Consider the following 20,742-nt stretch of genomic DNA (forward strand, 5'->3'; position numbering starts at 1 on the left):
AACTGGATTTAAGAATGAAACAAATTGTTGAAGTTATAACACTGTTGGTGTGATGGATACAGAAACGCTTGTTGATGTTTTCACAAAACCATAAAGCTGCAGACGTAATTTTCTAGCAGTATGACTTAGCAGATCTTTGTGCTTTAAATGAAACCCTGCAGCGTACATGTGTGTGTGTCTTATGTCAGTATATGTAACACATGTGTACTTCAGGCAAAGAATAATGCAAATGATTCCCCATTTTAAAGTGCTTCCTTTACTGCTCTTCTATGTTTTGTTTTTCTGTTTGTTTTTGTTTGGTTGGATTTTTGTTGTTTTTGCAAAGAAATTAAATATGTCTATATTTTCATAGAATCATAGAATGCTAGAAAGGCTTGGGTTGGAAGAGACTTTAAAAATAATCTGTTGCCTTCGATATGAGGCAATGGCGACCTGGTTCCAAAGAGCTAGCATGGCGGCTCGACGTCCTCGAGCCGCTTGGGCCATTGACAACGCATACACCAATGTGGTGGACGGCAAATGGCGATTTATTAGGTTCCCACATGGGGTTATATAGTCTAAGGGGTCTTCACTACGTCAGAGGGGAAGGAAGGTTAGAGGTTAGTGGAAAACTACTGGGTTTGGAGGGGCTACATTGTTCTCAGAGTTAGTTACACACCTCAGAGGGTGAGGGGGGAGGTTTCCTGTCTTTCCGTTACAATCCCGAGATCTTCCGCTGCGCCAGGCCTTATCTATCTGCTCACACACAATAATCTCTTTCCAAACCCCCTGCTGTGAGCAGAGACTCCTCCCACTGGACCAGGTTGCTCAGAGCTCCATCCAACCTGGCCTTGAGCAATTCCAGGGATGGGGAACCCACAGCTTCTCTGGTCAACCTGTGCCAGTGTCTCACCACCCTCACAGTAAAGAATCTAATCCTACTCTCTTTCACCTTGAAGCCATTACCCCTTTCCAATCACTACCTGGCCTTGTAAAAAGTCTCTCTCCATCTTTCTTGCAGGCTCCCTTTCAGTACTGGAAAGCTGCAATTAGGTATCCCTGGAGCCTTCTCCAGGCTGAACAATCCCAACTCTCTCACCCTTTCCTCATAGGAGAGGGGTTCCCTCCCTCTAGTCATCTTGGAGGCCTCCTCTGGATTCACCCCATCCTTCCCGTGCTGGGGACACCAGAGCTAGATGTAGTGCACAAGAGAGTGTCTCATAAGAGAGGAGTAGAGGTGTATTATGTTAATGCTTTTTTATTCAGTGGAAAAACATAGGTGTACTTTCTTTTTATAGCTTACAGATTAATCAGAGAAACACATTCTATTTTCTAATTAAAAATTCAGAAGACTTTTTCTACCCCTATGCCTAGGAGGTAGGTATCAGTATCTTGGTAAACTTGAGTTGTGTTTTGTAGAGTATTAGCTGTGAATCTCCCTTAAAAACTAAACACCACCTGCACAAATTTAAAATAGTTTTGCACCGTTACACAAACAAGCAACATCTAGTGCACTAAAAAACCCTACAACTGTAGCAGTTGTGAAAAAATACAATATTATAGTTAACTGGAGATTAATTTCATTTGCAATATCCAGTTCTGAAGGATAATTTGTGACGCCAGTTTTTTTCTGAATAGGAACGGTTGTAGTTTGTAGCTAAAGATTTCCTAGGATAATTCTCAGAGGAAGCCAGCACAACAATGTGCTTGCAGAATAGTAAAATTATAAGTAAGGTAGAGTTTGATTAATACTACTCTTGAAGGAAAGCTTTTTTCTTTATTCCTCTGTAGAAGTGGGTTCTACTTCTGTAGTCAGACTGTAGCACTGATTAAATTGACTGCTCTATGCATTTATAAAGTGAAGCAAAGGATGGGAATAGTAACAACACAAGCTTCCTAATGTTGGACATTTTTACAACCCGTGGTACTTAATTACTGTCTGTTTACTTCAGGTTTTTCTAGAGGCCCAACTACTTTGGGCTTTGCAAATTGCCAAGCAGCCTCATGTTCCTGCCCTTGGCTGGTACTGCTGGTACTCTGAATATCTGGAAATTAACAAGGATAGTGCAGGTTCTGAACTAGATTTCAGTTTATGCTTTGCAGCTCAAATTTAGGAACTCTAACAGTGTTCTTGTAAATATAACAGTTTCTTTTCTCTTGTTGCCATATTTATTGTTTTCTGGCCCTACAAATTTTATCAGTTAGTGTCTCTTAAGAGCATGACCTCTACAATGCAGGTCATGATGGCTGCAGTAAAGCAAACAGTCAAAAGTTTGTTCTTCTACCTGCAGACCAGAGCCCCTAAAATCATCATTAAAAATCAAGAAAGGCTGTTATATCCTTCAAAGGCATTTACTCACTCTTTGGCTGCAACATGCCATAAATAAATTGCCTGTGCAAATATTGCATTTATTACTATACTGGGACTACTCCTCACTCAAAACAAATAATACTACTACAGTGCTTTCTATGTAAAATTATTTTCTACCTAGAAATGCAATCTTGTAGCCTAAAGCATAAAGCTAAGGGAAACCAATATGCCGTATGTTGTATTAAATCAGGCTGAAATGTGATGTTTCTTGAAAATTCCTAATGTTTAAAAATCAAGCCAGTTCCAAATAAAAGACCAAGTGTCAGCTGTACCAAAACTTCAGAAATGTCGTTGCTTGCCTTACCAGTTTCTCTCCAAGTTCTCAGGCAATTCACTCAGGTAATATTTATATGCAGAGTTGCTGCGTTTTATTAAAAATTTCTTACAATGAAACTGAAGTTCTTCAGCTCTTGTTGCTTTCAGATAGAAGGCAAGGCGACCTGGGTTCTAGAAAGCAGCATGATAACCTAGCCCCTCCCGGGTTATTCGGTCTACAGACACACTGGCATCAATTTAATGGATGGTCCAAAATGCCGTTTATTTTCACGCCTCGTGGTGTTAAATAGTCAAAGGGGGCTTTACTACGTCAGAGGGGGGCAGGGGGTCCTTATCTTTCCGTGACATCCGAGATCTTCCGGGCGCCTGTCCCTATCTACCACACACATCTCCCCCCCGCCCCCCCCCCCCCCCCCCCAAAAAAAAATGAGGTAGTCATAAACATAGGCATTAAGATGGGGTACAGAGTAGTAACTTAATAAAAGGAAGGGGGTTGGAAAACTTGAGTGAATTTCGCGAGGCTGATTAGACAAACCTCGCGACTGGCAATGCTCACAGTCCAGTTTACAGCATTTGTTGTTGGCTTATAAATAGAATGTTGGCTTGTTCCAGGCGGGTTTGAACAAATGAGACCAGCTTGTTTAGCAGGCATGGTCTCAAGCTGAGAGCTAAAAGCAACATTGCTAGTGGACTTATCAGACTGGAAATTAGGGTGGTGAGTCATGGTGATTGATTGAACTAGGACTCGAACTAACTCTGTTGGGCTTCCCTGTCTCTGTTTCTCTGGGTCAGTCTATCTCGGAGCTTTGCTATAGAGTCTCTAACAACTCTTGTATGATCAGCATAAAAATAGCATTCTTCTTTCAAGGCGGCACACAAGCCTCCTTGTTGCATGAACAGGAGACCCAGTCTTCGCCTGTTTTGTAAGACAACTTCTGAGAGTGTGGAAACTGATTTCTCTAGAAAGGAGATGGATTTCTTGATCTTCTGTAAGTCTTCGTCGATGGTCATCTGCAGCTGGGAAAGTCCTTGGTGTTGGGTCACGAGGCTGAGACACTCGTGGTTGTGCTGGCTGCTCCCAAGTTGAGCAGCATTGCAATGGTTACACTTGTTATTATTTCTCTTTTGTGGAGCTTGCCGGGTTTTTCAAAAAGTTGGCACACCTCTTCGTTTGAGTGGTACAGGACTTTAGGAACAGTTAGAACTTGGACACAGAAATTGTCAGAGTCATTGAATTTGGCAAGGGACACACAAGGACTTACTCTAGATCGCTGACAAACTCACATCTCGGATGCAGATGGGATCACCTACTTGTTGATCTTTTTGTCGGGTTTGACAACTTCGGTGCAAACATTTCTTTTCTGGTTTGCTAAGGTGGCATTGCCAAAGCACTTGCTCTGGCTTGTGACTTGATTCAGGGTGATTCCTCTGCGGGGAGTGTCTCACCTGCACTGGTGAGGGACATCGGCTGTGGAGTAACTAAAGGGGATGTTTAAAGCAACTCCTTCGTAGAAAGGAGGTTTAACATTGTAACAAAGCCAGCAGGAATCAGTTAGGTTCGGGTTGGATTTATTCAAAGATGAAAAGGTAGCTTCTAGCATGCGAAAGATAGGGTTTAGGTCAGACACGGCTAAGCGGTCTATCTGGAGGGCATCCGCATAGCTGGTCGGGGTATTGGTGACTTTTGTGGGCAAGGCTTTGGGGTGGATTGTGCTTTTCTCTTTTAGTGAGTTTTTTTTAATAACTTCGTTGGGTCTGACCGCTCGGAGCGCTGGCAGCTGCAGCTTGATAATTTGCACATTCACTCACTCTTTTGATGAGTGGAGGACTACTGTCTACGTCCTGCCTGTGGCCCAACTAGGGTGATCTGGCTGCAAAACGGTCATGTTATAGTCAGTGCATGTCTGACGTACATGGTCTCTATAGGGGTTTCGATAGAACCCTGTCCTGAAGAAGCGTTTGTTACAGCCAGTGGGTGCCTAAGTGAACTGTAAAAACTTGTCGGGCTCCTGCGGTTTCTACCCGTATCTTGATGGTCTGGCATCTGTAACAATGGTTTCACAGCCCCAGAAACTACAGTACCCCCACCCTGGGTAGTTGCAATACCTTTTCCTTGGGTTGGAAGCTGGGCACTAGTAGGCTATGTACATGTGCATGAGGTGTGGGGCGTGGCGGTCTATCTTTGGTTGCCCTGGAAACAGGTCGGTGATGTGGAACACAAAGGATGGGGTGCCCGGTGTGGTGATTTTTTTGAGCACCTTGTCGCTAGAAAGGTGTTGCATGACTTATCTGAATGGCTGATGGGGGTAGTAGTCTGGGTTGGCTTGCATTCTGGCGATGAGCCCCAAGAGCAAAATTACACAAAAACACCATTGTTGTCTGGGTCTCACCGGTGTGTATGTTCTCTGCTGGTTCTTTTCTGGCCCGGTAACTCTCACAGGGAAGGCTCTCACTGCAGCTGCCGGAGCCCACTCAGCACACACTATCTTTATCTTTTCCCAGTCAGTGAACTGGGCTGGCTCGTATTGTGAACTCCTTTCGGAGTGGCTTAGGGTTTTATTAGGTTTCGCTCTAAACCGTGTTAGCTCTGCTCTTTCTGTTTCTGAGTCTCAATCAGTGTCCGACAGCTCTCCCGAACTGCTGCTGCTGGTGGTGTCTGACTGAGAGTCGGAGGCGGACTGCCAGTGCACTTCCGGGCTCCCGTGCCATTTTGTGTGGCTCTGGCCCCGCCCCTCCCTTCGGAGATGGCGCCACTCCTGCCCCCTGGGCTTGCCCTGCCTCCCGGGGAGGGAGGTCTCTCCCTTAAATGGAAGCAGCACTGAGCGCGGCTCCCGACTGGGCATGCACTCTCTGCTGCCCTCCCGCGCACGCGCGTTTGCAAAAGCCCCCCGTTCTGGGCTGAGCGGCCGCTCTCTGCCGCTCTCCCACACGCGTGCACCAGCAAAGAGCCGCGGCTCCAGCCCGAGCACGCGCTCCCCACCGCTCTCCGGCGCATACGCGCCTGTGGGAAGCCGCGGCTCCTGTCTGAGCATGCGCTCTTCTCTCTCTTCTCCGTCTTTCTCCCACGCATGCGCGTCAGCAAACACCCGCCACTCCGGGCTCTCCCTGCCGAGGGTATCTAGGCCCCGCCCCTCCCTTTAGCCAGCGCCATTTTCAAACGCGTATGGCGGGGGTGCTACCCGCGTGCCCTCCTGCGCTGCGTTTTCGGCGTCTCTGGCTTCACCCACCAGTTCCTCCCAAAAGACCCGTGCGCGCTGCTGCGCCTCGGGCACCGAAACGCTGGCTGGCGGTGAAGAGACGGATGGGGAACCCGTGGATTTTCGGGAAGGTTCAGCGGGCGAGGGGGGACCCGACGAGTTCGGCAGGGGGGCCCGGGGGTTTTCTGAGGGCACCGGGGGGTTTGGGCTCGGGCTCAGGGAGGGGGAAAACGCGCCTGGCTCCCGCGGATCTCCACCCTCGGACAAATCGTGTTCAGACGCTGTTTGCATTGTGGTTCCTATCCCCAGCTTGGGGGTAGCTAGCAGACACACGCGTGCGGCGCTCCAGAACTCCTGTTCCTCAAGCACCTTGCGTAAGGCTCGCTCGACCTTTCCCCACGCTTTGAGGCTTTTGCTGCTGCCTGAAGATTTTGTATCTTCGGCTAGTGCGGCCCCGTGCATCTCCCCCACACCTCCGAATGGAGGATTTCAACTGGACGCTCAATCACCCTAAGCTCTAATAATCTTGTGACAGCAAGTTGAAAATCCCTGAGCTTGCACTTAATTCCTCACTGTTTATAAATCATACTCATGACCTTCGCCATGGCTTCCATTGGCTGGTCCGACGGCATCCCATCCGCTAGGGTCAGGTTTTCTTTCCTGCCCTAGCCGCTGCTTCTGTCCAGGCAAAAACCCCGATTCCCGAGGGTTTTTTCCTCCTGGGTTTCAGCACCAAATGTTGCCTTCAGATAGAAGGCAAGGCGACCTGTGTTGTTGTTTAAATTTATGGGGGGTCCCCAGGGAGTGCCCCCCAGAGACCCCCGGGGTCTTTTGAGATCGTGGTTGTTCCCGCGCTGGCAGGCAAAGAGACTTCAGACGCCGGTGGGGTGCTGATGAGGTGAGGGTTTATTCACTGAGGGAGAGGGGAAGGGGGGAGGGGGAAGGGGGGGAGAGGAGAGAGGAGCGTCCGGACGCCTCCAGGGGTAGAGGGGCAAGAGGGGCAGAGCCTTCTGCCTTAGCATTCTTATCACAGAGGTTCAAAGGGGCGCGGTAACATTCTCCAGCCAATGAGGTTACAGATACAGGATACTGCAGGGAGGATACAGACTTGGGATAAACCATACATTTTCCAAGGGTGAGCCAGAGCAAACCATTTCCATAAAATGCAATCCCACAGACCTGGGTTCCAGAAAGCAGCACGATAACCTAGCCCCTCCCGGGTTATTCGGTCTACAGACACACTGGCATCAATATGATGGATGGTCCAAAATGGCGTTTATTCTCACACCTCATGGTGTTAAATAGTCAAAGGAGGCTTTATTACGTCAGAGAGAAGCGGGGGGTCCTTATCTTTCCATGACATCCGAGATCTTCCAGGCGCCTGTCCCTATCTACCACACACAGCTCTGAGCTTTATTAAGCTAAGAACAAGCCTGCACTACAAGTAGATTTTTAGTTTTCAATTAAAATTGCTATTTTTCTGCAACAATTCAGGATACCTTTGCACACCTTCTCTTTCAAATAATATTATGTGATATCCTTGTAGACAAATGGACAAGTTAAGGACAAAAGAAGTGGACAGCAAGGTCCTGAAGGGCTGGACCCATGCACAGGGGTCAGTTGCATATGGGCCTGATTTTCTGAAGCCTGAGAGTTTGCTAGCTTTCCCAAGGGAACTTTTCAGCAGTTTCTCCTTTCCCAAGCAGCTTTGTGTAAATAACTATTCTTCCCATAACATTTCTAGGTAAACAATATTCCTTTCCCATAACAACCTCTCTCCCAGGTGTTGTTTGTGTTACTTAACCAATGGAGAGAGGTGTCTATCCTATGGACCAATAATGTGCCTTTGTAGCACAGCATGTTATAAAAAGGTTGGAATGAATTGTAATAAAGCCTTCTGATGTTCTTCTGCCTGCTGGAATCAAGCATCTTTATTTCATGTCCAATTGTGACTGTGGCACATAGTCCAGCTGGAGGCATATTGCTAGTGGTGTACTCCAGGGATCAATACTGGGTCCAGTCCTGCCTATTATCTCCATTAAAGGTCTGGATGATGGGGCAGAGTGAGAAGCTCAGCAATGTTGCAGATGATACAAAGCTCTGAGGAGTGGTTTATGTACTAGGTGGATGTGCTGCAATTCAGAGGCAGCTTGGCAGGCAGGAAAACTGGGCAGAGAGGAACCTCATAAGGTTCAACAAGGGAAAATGTAAACAAAACTATTTACTTTTCAGTTAGATAACATTAAGGTTTGATATATAAATAGAAATGTAAATTTAAAGCAAAGTTCCAATTCTATGAATTGATCTGGTACTCTCTTTTCCATTAAACAGAATGAATGAAATTTCACTATTAAAATAAATACTCTCCCTTACAATCCCCCAGTCCTGCAGCCCGGGGAGGAATAACCCCATGCTCCAGTACATGCTAGAAACCCACTGGATGGAAAGCAGCTCTGCAGAGAGGGGCACTGACATCATTGGTGGCCTACAAGTTGCCCACAAGCCAGCAATACACCCTCACATCTAAAGCAGCCATACGTGTTCTGGTCTGCATAAAACATTTTTGTCAGTACTGGTGAAAGACATCTGGAATGCCATGTCCAGTTCTGGTCTCCCCTAGTAAAAGTGAGATATGGACTTCCAGGAGCAATTCTAGCACAGGCTGACAAGCATGGTGAGGGGATAGGAGCACCTCTCAGGTAAGATGTTGGGAGAGATGGGACTGTAGTCTGGAGAAGTCTCATCAATGTGTGCAAATACCTGCCAGGAAGGAGTTAAGAAGAGGGAGCCTGATTCTTCTCACTCTACTGACAGGACAAGAGAAAATGGGCAGAAATTAAAACATGCTTTATAACATGCTCAGGTTTTATGCTCCCTGTTGGGCTGAACCATGTACCCACTTAACTAATGCTGGTCTGGCTGCCACAGAAGGCTTTTCTCTCCACTAGTCACCTCAAGACATATAACCTGATGACCCACTCATGTGTCCACACAAAGAATATCCTTCAGTGCCCTTTGTGTTGAGACAAGCTTTTTTTTTTTTTTTACAATAATTGGTGAGCATTATTTATATACTCCCAGAGATAATTATTCTTTTGGTCATCTCCTCTGATCCTTCTGTTGTCAGAGAGTTTGGGTCAGATACATTGGTTGAAGATCAGAGAAACGAAACAGCAACGAAGAGTAGTTGGTCACTGAGTAAAATGTCAGGGCTTGAAGAGAGACAATGTAATTTTCATTAAGATTCAAGGGAAGTAAAATGCTTCAGCCTGCAGATATGTGTCTTGAAAGCTGCAGCTGCAGACTGTCATATATTGGTCACCTTTCCTGTGTCATTTTGCTGCTTTACTACCAGATTTCTTTTGCCATATTCTGAGCAATTTACTATCCTCAGTAGTTTATTTTAAATTTTTTACCCTAATTTATTAACTTCTAAGATGTCTTAATAAGCTCTAAATTTTTATGGTCTTTTATACTCCAAATTGGGAAAAGTACTCTATTTGAAAATATGCAACAAGTGAATTTTAGACATGGGATATGGGGATGTTTGAAACTAACTAAGCACTGCTAATATTTTCCCCAGATTCACTGGCTCTTAGATTATGTAAATTGATATCAATTTCCATTTTATAGCAAGCAGAATCAAATTAATTAAATTTGTTCAATTCCTGATTTAAGAACATGAAGAAAGAAGTTTCAGTTTAGACAATGCTTATTTTTTTTAAGGAAGTGGGGTGGTAGTGGGGTGTAGGTTGTGGTGAGAGAGTAAGAAGATATAAATTCAGTTATTTAACATGAGATTTCTATATGTCACACACACTTGTATGAGAACTCAGCAGAAAGCAAGATTTTTTTACATTTTGAAGCCAAGCCAGAACTAAAAAGAACTTTTTGTAGTAAAATGTTCAGTTGAGAAAACAAAGAAAATAAACCATGATACCGTAAAGGCATGACTTTTTTAACTATAAGAATTTGTTTCCCAAGTTTAACTTATTAATATTAAATGATCTTTTACACCTAATTGTCATGACTTTCACTGTGCATTGTGAGGATTTCATGTCATCAGTTCAAGATTTTTTTTTTTGATCATTAAATAATAATTTAAAAAAATCCCTGTAATTTTGTATTTCCTTCTAGAAATCAGAGTTTTAGAGCTCTTGAGGGCTGATGGAGATCATCAGCACATCCTAATTTTGTTGATTTTGAGGTACATTTTTGAAGAGCATGGGAGGATCTAAGGCTTCCTTGCTGAACTGCTATCTATATCTGGGGATGGTAAAGACAAATTTTCAGGAAAATCTTCAGCTGCAGTATGGCAAAACACTAAAACTCAACACTCAAACTTGGTAGGAAAAGTCAAGACGTAAGCTAAGAATTCCATATAAATATGTGGCTAAAACAGCATATCAACATGTATTTTAAAACAGAATTTTTTAATAAAAACCCACATATCTGGCAATATATTAACAAAGGACTCTTTTTTAACTTTATTGGTGTTTCAATAATCTTCATTAATTAGAAAAAGGAGGCATTTTGAAATTTCAAACTGAAAAGGAATGGAGTTTAGGAAGTTTTTATTTTATTTTTTATTTTATTTTGTTGGGTTTTATTTTTTATGGAAAGAGGAAAAAGCAAGATCTTAGATTAACTGTAAACTGACATTGCTGTTATTTGATTTAAAAAAAATATTTACTTTTCAGTTAGATAACATTAAGGTTTGATGTTGATATTTAAATAGAAATGTAAATTTAAAGCAAAATTCCAATTCTATGAATTAATCTACAGATCAATTAAACAGAATGAATGAAATTTCACTCTTAAAAGTAAATATACTCCCTTGCATCCCTTTCAATTTTCCGTTTTCCAAAGATTTAACTTTGTTAAAACCTGAAGGCAGTAGTAGGGAAAATATTGCTTTTCCTGATAGAAGTGGTAGAATTTTTTGTAAGTTGTGATTTTTTTAAATTCCAGAGTTTAGCACTCCTTTTTTGTAAATATGGTTCATAGTAGGCTTGAGGAAGATAATTACTATTTTCAACATTTGACAAAAGTTATTAAGCTTGGTGCTTTTTTTTGCACTCAGCTATATGCTACAGGAAGACCTTACACAGCATAGAGAAATAACCAATCTGTATTTTTTTTCCTTAAACTGATGCAGAATTTTGAAATGAAACTAGTAGGAAATATGTGCATGATCTCATTATTGCTTTGTGATCATTGCACAAAACAATAATGCAATAAATATTTTTAATAAGACCAGAAACCTTGATTGCTTTAAGATTTTATTTCTATTGCTATAGTGAATCTGAGAAAACTGTAATGCAACCACTTAAGCAACCTCCTGCCATGGAAGCAATCCAAAAATCAGAACAAAAGCCTCCTACAGACTGGATGTGACGCCTTCGATTGTTATCATTCAGCACACATCTTAGTAAACTAGCAACCTTTCCTAGTTCTAGTCCTAGAATGCTGCAGCTTCTTGTCTAGTGGGGAGAGACCAGGTAAGTGTATTTGGAAGGAAAAGTGTCCAGATCTTCCATTGGAGCTTCTAATTTTACAGCAGATGTGGTGGGCAGCTGGTTTGGATATATGTTAAAAAGGCATGAGACAATTGCACACTTCTTTAACGGTTTAATCTTAAAGGAAAATGCAGTGTACCTCTCTGAATAGCTTCTTGTAATGAACATTACTGACATTATTTCCATTTCTGCTCTCTTCTGGTCTTTGGGGATATGTCTTTTTGCCTGCTGCTGAGAAAACAGCTGAGATGAGTTGCACAGGAATACAACATGGCAAGGAAAGGGTACGGAAAAAGCAAGTTTTTGCCACCTGTCCTAGTATCCTTCTCCCCCAAACAGCAGTAGGAAAACTAAGCCAAGCATTCCAGGTCTTTGCCACATGTTTGCCTCATATTACACCATCTCCTTTTGTTGTTTGTGGGAGCAATTTAGATCCATTCTGCTCATCCTTAGAACAGCTGCCTTCAATCTTGCCTGGATCATTGAGAAAAATCGAAGCAGTTTGGAGGCAATTTAATGAGGACGCAGAAATAGAATTGATATTATGGACAGGCAGTTTACATATTACTGGTTCTCTGGTAAACTGAGAATTATTTTATTTTTATGAGACACCCATATTTTGGTGAAAAGAACAGATTTGCTTTTCAAAAGGTTAGGTGTTGTCTGACAAATAATTCCTAGAAGCCTACAGCTACAAAGGAAACCTGCAGACCTAGTCCTTTTCTGTGTTAAAAATCCAGGTTTGAAACAATCAAACCATACTCTCATCTTTAGGTAAATACCCTCTGTAAAGTGTAAGAGAAACATGAAAAATCACCTGAGTATTAACAGAAGAGTTAGAAAAGTGTTAAATCCATCTTCAGAGAACTTGAAGCTAAATATATCATTCACAAAATTGTGACATAAGTCTGCTGGGGCTTTTTTACTCATGTACGTATAGTACCAAGATGACTTGACACAGGCATAAATATTCTTATCCTGATGCCTCGAGGCTGCCCTGATGCTGAACACTGGCCTTGTGGGTGGCAATGTTCAGAAAGATGCTTGTCCCAATAACTGCAATGCAGGAGGAAGAGGTGCAAGAAAGCATTCTTGCACCCTGGCAAAAGAGAATGGGAACAAAATTCAGAAAGTGTATTCAAAATTTAGATTAAGGTTCATGTTAGTTTTACTAGAAAAAACCAGTAGCAGTACTGCAGGGAAAATAACAAGTGTATTTTGTGGTGTCACAGAAAAGATTTAGACAATCCTTGAGTTCAGCACAGTCTGAAACTTCTTTAGCCTATGCAAGAGATTTCAGTGGGCCTCTTAGCCACTGAAATAAGAAAGAAATCACTTTATACCACAGAAAATGAGAGGCATTGATAAGCTCTGGCAAGCATTTTAACTATTACGTTATTTTCCAAAACACTGTTCTTAGATCTATTGTGACTGTTTCATGACAAAGGCATTCCAACAAAACCAAATCTATCTAATCTCAGAAGACCTATTTTTATTTGTTAGTTCTTTATTTTGCTACTGGTTATTGGCAAGTGTTTGAAATTTCCTTTGTTAAATTGAAGGAATATTTCACTTTTTTTTCAGAAAGAGAAATTGTGTGCTTTATATCAATTTTTTCCTACCTTGCCTAGTCCAAGGCATACAGAATTGAACAATTGCTTTAAAATGAGAAGTAAACAATCACAAGAATGTTTCTATGTAAGGAGTGTCAAAACATTGGCATATGAGAACCTGAGCTCTATGCTTTCATGTTAGTATTTAAAAATATTTTAAACATGTGGAACTACAATAGGTTCTGCATATTCTTCCTACAAAGCAACAAGTGAACTTCCTTCTTGCAGGATCTTTGATTCAAGATTAAAATCTTAATGTGGGAAATAGTGTTCATTCTGGAGACCCCACACATGAAGTTCTGTAAACGTCCTTTCAATCTAGATCATGTTATTTTACCTTTGAAGTTGCAGCAAGTGCTTGCATAGATATTTTTCTGTAGTGCAAACAGAATTCTGAAAGGAAAAGGTTCCTTTTGTAGTCTGCAAGCTGGCTCAGTGTTGTTTTGTTCACCTGTAAATTCCATGTGGCTTGTGGGGAGTGGCACATTGTTCCCTCAGGAGATTACAAATGTCTGTGTAAAGAAGTGGCCAAATATGTTTCTTGTAATCTGGGTTGCTGTAAAAGATACAAACTGTCTTGGCTGTCTCAAATTTTGCCTGGAGGGTATTGAGATACACTGTGGGTGTGTTTGTGCACACTCATCTAAACTGAGTGTATTTTAGCCCACACTGAAATGAAAGTGCACTTTGATGATTGATATTCCCGATAAATAAAAGCTTTGAACAGGAACAAATGTACTTCTAAATTAGTGCACTTTGTTAACTAACAATTTGAATAGTAGGAAGGCTGGCCAGGGAGCAACTGATCCACTTCCCTGAGCCCTGATTCTGGCTACTCCAGCCTATTTTGCTGACAATCAAGAACCACATGCTTTGCTGGTTTTCAATTCACAGTCTTGAGTATAAATTAAGAGTTAATCAGAGTAAGTGTGAACTACTTTAGAAGAGTGTTTGTCAAAGTACTGAAAACTTGCAGTGAAAAAATTCTTGTGGAGGCATCAGGCACCTTTGAGAGTATTGTGTAGATCAGTCTTTCTTTTTTCCTGCTACTTGTTATAGTCCACATATGTATGGTGATGGAACCAAGGAGAACAATTTTCTATGTTATGAGGATACATACTGTGTTTCTCTGCTTGGCTTTAAGTCCCAGGAGAGTTATTTCAGCCTCTCATTAAAACCTCACGTAAAACAGAGAGGGTGATCATGTAGCGATATAAGCTTTGTTGCCTTAAAAAGTGATACTCTATCCATGATGAAAAATGGGTGGGACCAGAAGTAGACATTTCTGTTTGCTGGTTCTTAACAGGGAGCCACATATGATTTGTTCCAGTATCTTTAACTTCAGAAGTAACTGCTGTAGGAATGAAAGAATGGATTTGTCCGTCTCCCACATTAAAGGTTGTATGCAGCCAGACCACCACCAGATGGATAGCAGAGTTTGCAATGTTAAATATGCCTAAAATATGGGGAGCTGTTAGTGGTCAGTGTGTTAGGAGTACATTTAGTGCTCATTTACGGAGTACAGCTCCGAGTGCACCTGCAGCTGGAGCTGCAGGTTGGGCTCTGGGTATGGGAGCCCAAGCCCCAGGCAAGAGGCCATGACCTGCCCAGGGACCTGTGGCCCAGCCAGGTAACTGGACACTCAGAGACACTTCAGGAGCTCATGATTCCAGACTTCGCCATGCATAGACTGTGAGATTATAAAAGCCCAGGGATTCCTTTGTTCAGGGTGCCTCCTTGGAGACACTCATCTCAAACTGTTATTTTGTTATTACCCCAAGATTTAATTATTTTGAGAGACTCAGCTAAGGGAAACCTGGGGTTGAGCCCATAAGGAAACCTGGTCTGACTGGGAGTATGGGGGATGCAGCTGCCAAAGGGGCCTTGGTCCCAGATTAGGTGATGCCAGAGTTGGCTCCTCAATGGTCAGACAGGGAGGTCTCCTTAACAATTGTCCTCCTTTGACCATCCAACTGTTGACTGAAATTATCTTGTAGAATTAAAAGTTTTAGTGGGTTCTACAACACTTTACCTGTCATCAGTCACTTTTGCCACATACATGGGCAAGAACAGCTGGCTGAGTGGAATGGGGTGGTGCAAGTGGATATTTCAGTGAGAAAGATCTGGAGGTATCAAACTAAGAATAAGGTGGTAACAGATTACTTTGCAGTAACCTGAGTCTTTCCTTTAGATTTAACTCCTTGATGTTTTACTGCCTTTTCAAAGCTGATAAGATCTTCAAGCCCTGATTAACCCCAGTTAAATGCTATTTTGAGGAACAAAGAGTGCAGAAAGTCTCTTGCACATTTTGTGCTGGTGAAGTGCACAGAATTTGTCAGCAGGTTATAGTCTGCTTTGAGTATTCTCAGTTCAAGCCACTTTGGATAAGGTTCTGGAGTTTAATTTTGTCACCATTTTGATGTCTATTTATATATTTATATCATCACTACATGACTAATGTCATGTAACAGCTGTAAGAGTGTAAGCAAAAACTGTACTTTCTGTGTTGCCCTGCTTTTTGTAGCCTTTGCATCTGCTTTGACAGGGCTTTCTGCCAAGCTCGAAGTGGCTGGAATATTCACTGAAATAAAAATTGCTGTCAATGTTTAAATATGCAAGTATTTGTGGTGATTGGTTAACTGGAGCACTTCATGCAGGACCTGCTAAGATTAAGGTTACACTGGAAATAACTTTTTCTAAAAATCAGCAACAACAAAAGAACAGACTTGTGTAATTTCATTTTTAATGTGTTTTTCATTTAATTACTTTTATAGAAATTACTAATGTATTTGTTTTCAATATCTAGAATTAACTTTTTTTGATTTTTTTTCATGCATTCATTTTTTCTGTTTGATTTTTTTCGCCCATGTACTGTGTGAGTCAGATCTGTTAATGCAAGGTGTGGATTTCTGGCAGTATCTCAAGTAAATACATCATGGAATCATCTGTTTGTTGTTCAACTGATAGCACTCATGTACTCTACAGCCCAAGAAGTAAATGATCACCTTTAAATAATTTTGGTGAAAAATCCTGAGATGGAGCAGATACTAGCTTTCAAGGCTATACTTTGGGTTTAGCTTGTTCACTTGTCATAGTATACTTATGCTTCAGAAATATTGCCTGAAAACTAGATAGAAGCAGAGCGGCTTGTAAAAAAACATGGAGGCACTGAAGTGTAGATTGTATAATTCCAGAAGGAGTTTAAACCACAGCCACCCAACAAACAATTGAATTAAGATGTGTTCAGCAGTTTGAAGCTACGTATCTTATGGATGTCAAAACATCTTTGTGTGGCAACTGGTAGAGGTTGTTTTTTTCTTTATGAGGAAAGGCACCTGGCAAGTGCAGTACTGAACGATTTATTTGACAAAGCCCATAAAGAAGACAGAGATAAATCTGAAAATGAAGATGTGTCATTTTCAGTTGTGACATTTATTGATACTTGTTTAAATAGAGACTCTTCAAGTTGTTTGTTATGAATAGCTGTCATAGCCTTCAGATGCAGTCTGTAATTGGAGCAATAATTAAGAGCCTTGACATTTTTCTTAGCATTGTTCTTAAAAGTAGCCATTGCCCTGTACCCTCTGGGAACATATGTCGTTTCAATGTGCATAGAAGGAAGAATTATTTCTCAAGAACATGAAGTAAAATTTGTGAGCCAACAAATTTTTTCACCAATTTTTCAAGAGAGACCTAAAAACAAACAAATAATTGCTTGCAGTTTGTTTGATTTTTTTAATGAACTGTTTATTGGTGCATTGTATTGTGACCTATTTAAGCTTGAAGTATGTTTCTACACAGCTGCTCTTTACTGGTTCGGTAGAAATGCTAATTTTCTCTTGTGTATGCACATACTGTCTCTTGCAAAATGCTGCTGGGGATATTATTCTTCCAAGAGACCAGTTTGTCAGTCTGTTAGACTGAATGGTTGGGGTTTTCTACTGAGCAGTGTCTGGAACTACATTGCTGTGGAATGTGTGCAAAGATAATGAAAATTTCTCTATAATAATGAATAAAAAGAGTCTAGCTAACTGACTGTCCCCGCATTGTGTGTTCCTGATACAAATAAATGAGGAATTTTTTTAAAGGCCTTGTAAAAGCACTAGCCTCTCTTCTGCACCAGCCCCTGATGGCTTACCCTTCACTTACTCAATTGTTTGGGTTATGTTTATTAATCATTATTGACCTGTTTGTTAAGTGTTGACATCACTCCCTATGCAAGAGAGATAAGGTCTTGTGCTCTGTTGTATCATTACAGGGCAGCTGTCCAAGTGCAAATTGTTCATCTAGATTTGAAATATTTGTCTTTTGAGCTTTGTAATGAGACTTGTTTACATGGGGGAGGGGAGGAGAAAAATCCTTTTAAATGAATGCAGTAGTCTCAGTATAAAACCCCACATTAATTCAGCGAAATAGCAAGGAGAATGTGTTTTCCAGCTGCTGTTTGTAGATCCCTGTTGCTAGGATGCTTGATATCATCCGGTCCCATGGTTATGGTCTGCCTATCTCTGCTTTTCTTGACAACGAGGTTAAAGACTATATCCTCATTATTTATCTGATTACAACCAGCTCAGAAAATTATTGCTAAGAGAAAAAAATTTTATGAAGCTCATGTAAATCATTAGGATTTCATTAATGAACTGCTAAACCTCTCCCATTGGAAAGGTGAACATGAAAACCTGCCTTGCTTGCATTAATTTTTTTGACTTTAATTAGAGGAAACATGTCCTTCAGTGTGATAACTTGCTGCTGTAAGACGAATGTCTTTGCAGAAAAGGAAAGTTTTGCTCTTTACAACAAGGCTGACTATTTGAACCTTACATTAAAAGCATGAGCCATTTTACCATGTAGTCCCTGGACAACTGGATCATACATCTCACTGCCCTTATCTATGCTAGTAGTTTGTAGAAGACTGCTCCTTCTCAGTACAATCAAACATCTCCCTGGTACTTATTAATCAGTGTCAGAATGAATCATAGGAACTGCAGAAAGCAAGCAAGCAAGAGTTTTTCCTGCAAAAATCCTTTTGGTAGAATTGGTTTAGAGTTGTTGCTCTAAACAAATAAAGCAACAAAAAAGGAAGAAAATAACACATTAACACCTGTGTCTGGAGGAAAGGAAAGCAGAGGTTGGAGAAAATATCACAAGTTTATTCACCAGTTACCAGAATACTCCTATGGGCTTCTAGTTTTCTCTGCTTGGTAATTACATCCCATTGTCTTCAATGGTAAACCTTGTTTACCATTTATGAGCTGAATCAATCCTTCCCTGACCTCATTAGTTCAGCTGTTGGCTGTATTCTAAGCTATGTGGCTGCTTTGTTGCATCTGACATGCTATTCTTTCTACCACCAGTCAGGACCAGAACAGCTCACAGAGCTTTAAACTCCCAAAGAAATCCAACTGCTGTTAGTCTGGGCTGTAAATCCCTTGGTTTGTTATAATCCCTCAGTGCAGTGACATTCACAGTACTTGAAAGTTTGAACTGCCAAGACTGAGGCTGTTACAAAGCTGAGAAATACACATGCAATCAGCCTTTTTAAGATGGGACATTTTGATTAAAAATGCTTCTCAAGTTTTCATTGATTGATGCCTTGTCATAAAGAATTTCCATCTGAATTTCCAAAGATACTGTCTTAAAAGGAGATTCTGGACTACATCCAGTTATCTTGCCATGGCTCCTTTGTACTGGGAGCATACCGGCCCCAAACTCATAATTTGGATAAGACAGTCTCAGAGTTATTCTTGTGTTTTTACATGAGTAGTAAGTGTTCTAGAAATGGCTGTTAAGAATGATTTGTTTGTTATGCCTCCTTGGCTGTGCTTTCTCTTTTTTCTGTTTATGTCCAAGCATGGGGGCAGGAATGAAAAACTAAGATGCAGCTTGTCATCTGCTGATCACCTTCCAATAAGTGACTTTCTTCACTTGAGTTAAAGTGGTTTATTGCCTCCGTATGATCACTATAAAGGACAGATAATATCAGACTGTTATTTTGTAGTCGTGTTTCTGCCATACTGAGCACATTTTGGTTAGAGGGTACCATTGATGCTTTTGATTTTCCATTTGTTTGAGCAACTAAAACCTATTTGAAGGGATGAATAATAGGCTACAGTCATAATGTAACCTACATATGAATGACCAAACAGCATGGTCCCAATTGCAGTGGGCACTTGAAAGAAAAACGCTGTAATGAAGAAGTACAGAGTTCAACTTCCACCACTATCAGTAACTTACCAATCTCCTGTTTCAGATAAACATAAAATGCTTGTAAATGAGCTTCACACATTCTCTTAGCTGTATGTGTGCAATATAAAGGTAAATTTAAAATTTAAGTGACCAATTCTGAGGAGGCAGAACATTAGTCCAGAAGGATCATTCTCTGGTTTGACTGGAATTACTTGAAGAGTATCAAGGAACACCAAACTGAGTATTCCACCAGAAGGGTGCTCTAACCACTCTTAAAGTTCCAGTATTTGTGGGCTTTTAAAAAACACTCCTCTGAAAAAGTAGAGTTGAAAGAACCACATAAAAAACTTCCTGCAGTTCTGCAAGAAGGATATTGAAGCTTTAAGTTCCTATAATTTCCTTCAAATCCTTAGCTTTAAAATGATCCAGTTGCTTGCAATCAGTTCTGTGTCAAATCACATGGTAACAGAGGGGATAAATTACCAAATTCAATTCCAGAAGAGCTCCTGTCTATACAGATGTGGCTAAAATAGCCAACATTACCAGTTCTTATCGGGAGTTGTATGTCAAACTAAACCCTAGATGTGAGAAAATTCATAGATGCTCCTGTATGCTCATGGTGTCAACATGACAGTTCTGTGAAATTCCCTAGTTTGTTGGATTTTCTCTTCCCATGCCTGTACTATAATTTTCTTCCTTTTTAAACTGCTGCTTGTAATGTTCTGTTTTCAAAAGATTATAAATATACTCGATATCTGGATGATCTAGAATATTTACCACTTTGGTCAGCTGCTGCTTGTCTAGGTGAGTCTTGAAAACTTTCAGGGCCGGAGATATCAACTATCTCTGGCAATCTGACTACACAATGCCTCCTATGACAAGCATGTTCTGATATTTTTCCTGATATCCAGCACAAAAATGATAAAGCAGGACCTGTGTACTTCGTCTTGGAACAAATTCACAGCTCTAAAAAAGCAAGGCATCTTTCTTCAAATGACATCTAAAACTTTAGCTGTCCATATTTTAAAGGTGAAGAAGTGGGTCGTATTTCACAGCAACACTTATCCAACTAAACAAGGTGAGAACTTTTACAGTGTTGAAAAGTGAATATATCACATTATTTTTGCTAATTTCTTGTGGTGAAAATCCAGCAATACTGAAAACGGTAATTTACTTTTTTTCCTCCTACCTTCCACAGCTGCTGCCTTTTTTCCCACCAAGATTTTTCAGACACATTCATGGGCATCTCTCTAGGACTGATTGGAAAGATTATGCAGACTTCTGTAAGAACATTATTATAATAATGTCTACTGATAAAGGGTTGTTCTATAAAAATAGTATAAAACATGTATAAGAGTCTGAAGCCACCAAGTGGGCTTAACTCAGGAGATGTTGTTGTGGTAAAGCGCACTCTATTTTTTTTCCATGTGAGATACTTCTTCAGTTTCCAGTTCCACTTTTTACTTCAAATTCTTGTTCACACTACCCTTGACAAAATTATTATGATTTGTGCCATGCTGCACATTCTTTGTTCTTAGAAGTGACAGAAAACCTTCATAGAGCTCTGTCAACCTCCTTCAAATAAATGTGTGAGAGAAAGA

General features: G+C 41.0%; 1 long non-coding RNA gene across 1 annotated transcript; it reads left to right on the plus strand.

Moving 5' to 3' along the window:
• Positions 1-9,506: 9,506 nt before the first annotated feature.
• LOC134554082 (uncharacterized) lies at positions 9,507-20,742 on the plus strand. Its single transcript, XR_010081194.1, has 3 exons — positions 9,507-11,324; positions 20,053-20,219; positions 20,340-20,742. It is a non-coding gene; the product is annotated as an uncharacterized LOC134554082 (long non-coding RNA).

The sequence above is a fragment of the Prinia subflava genome, chromosome 1 (genome assembly GCF_021018805.1).
Source record: "Prinia subflava isolate CZ2003 ecotype Zambia chromosome 1, Cam_Psub_1.2, whole genome shotgun sequence".
Taxonomy (NCBI): Eukaryota; Metazoa; Chordata; class Aves; order Passeriformes; family Cisticolidae; genus Prinia; species Prinia subflava.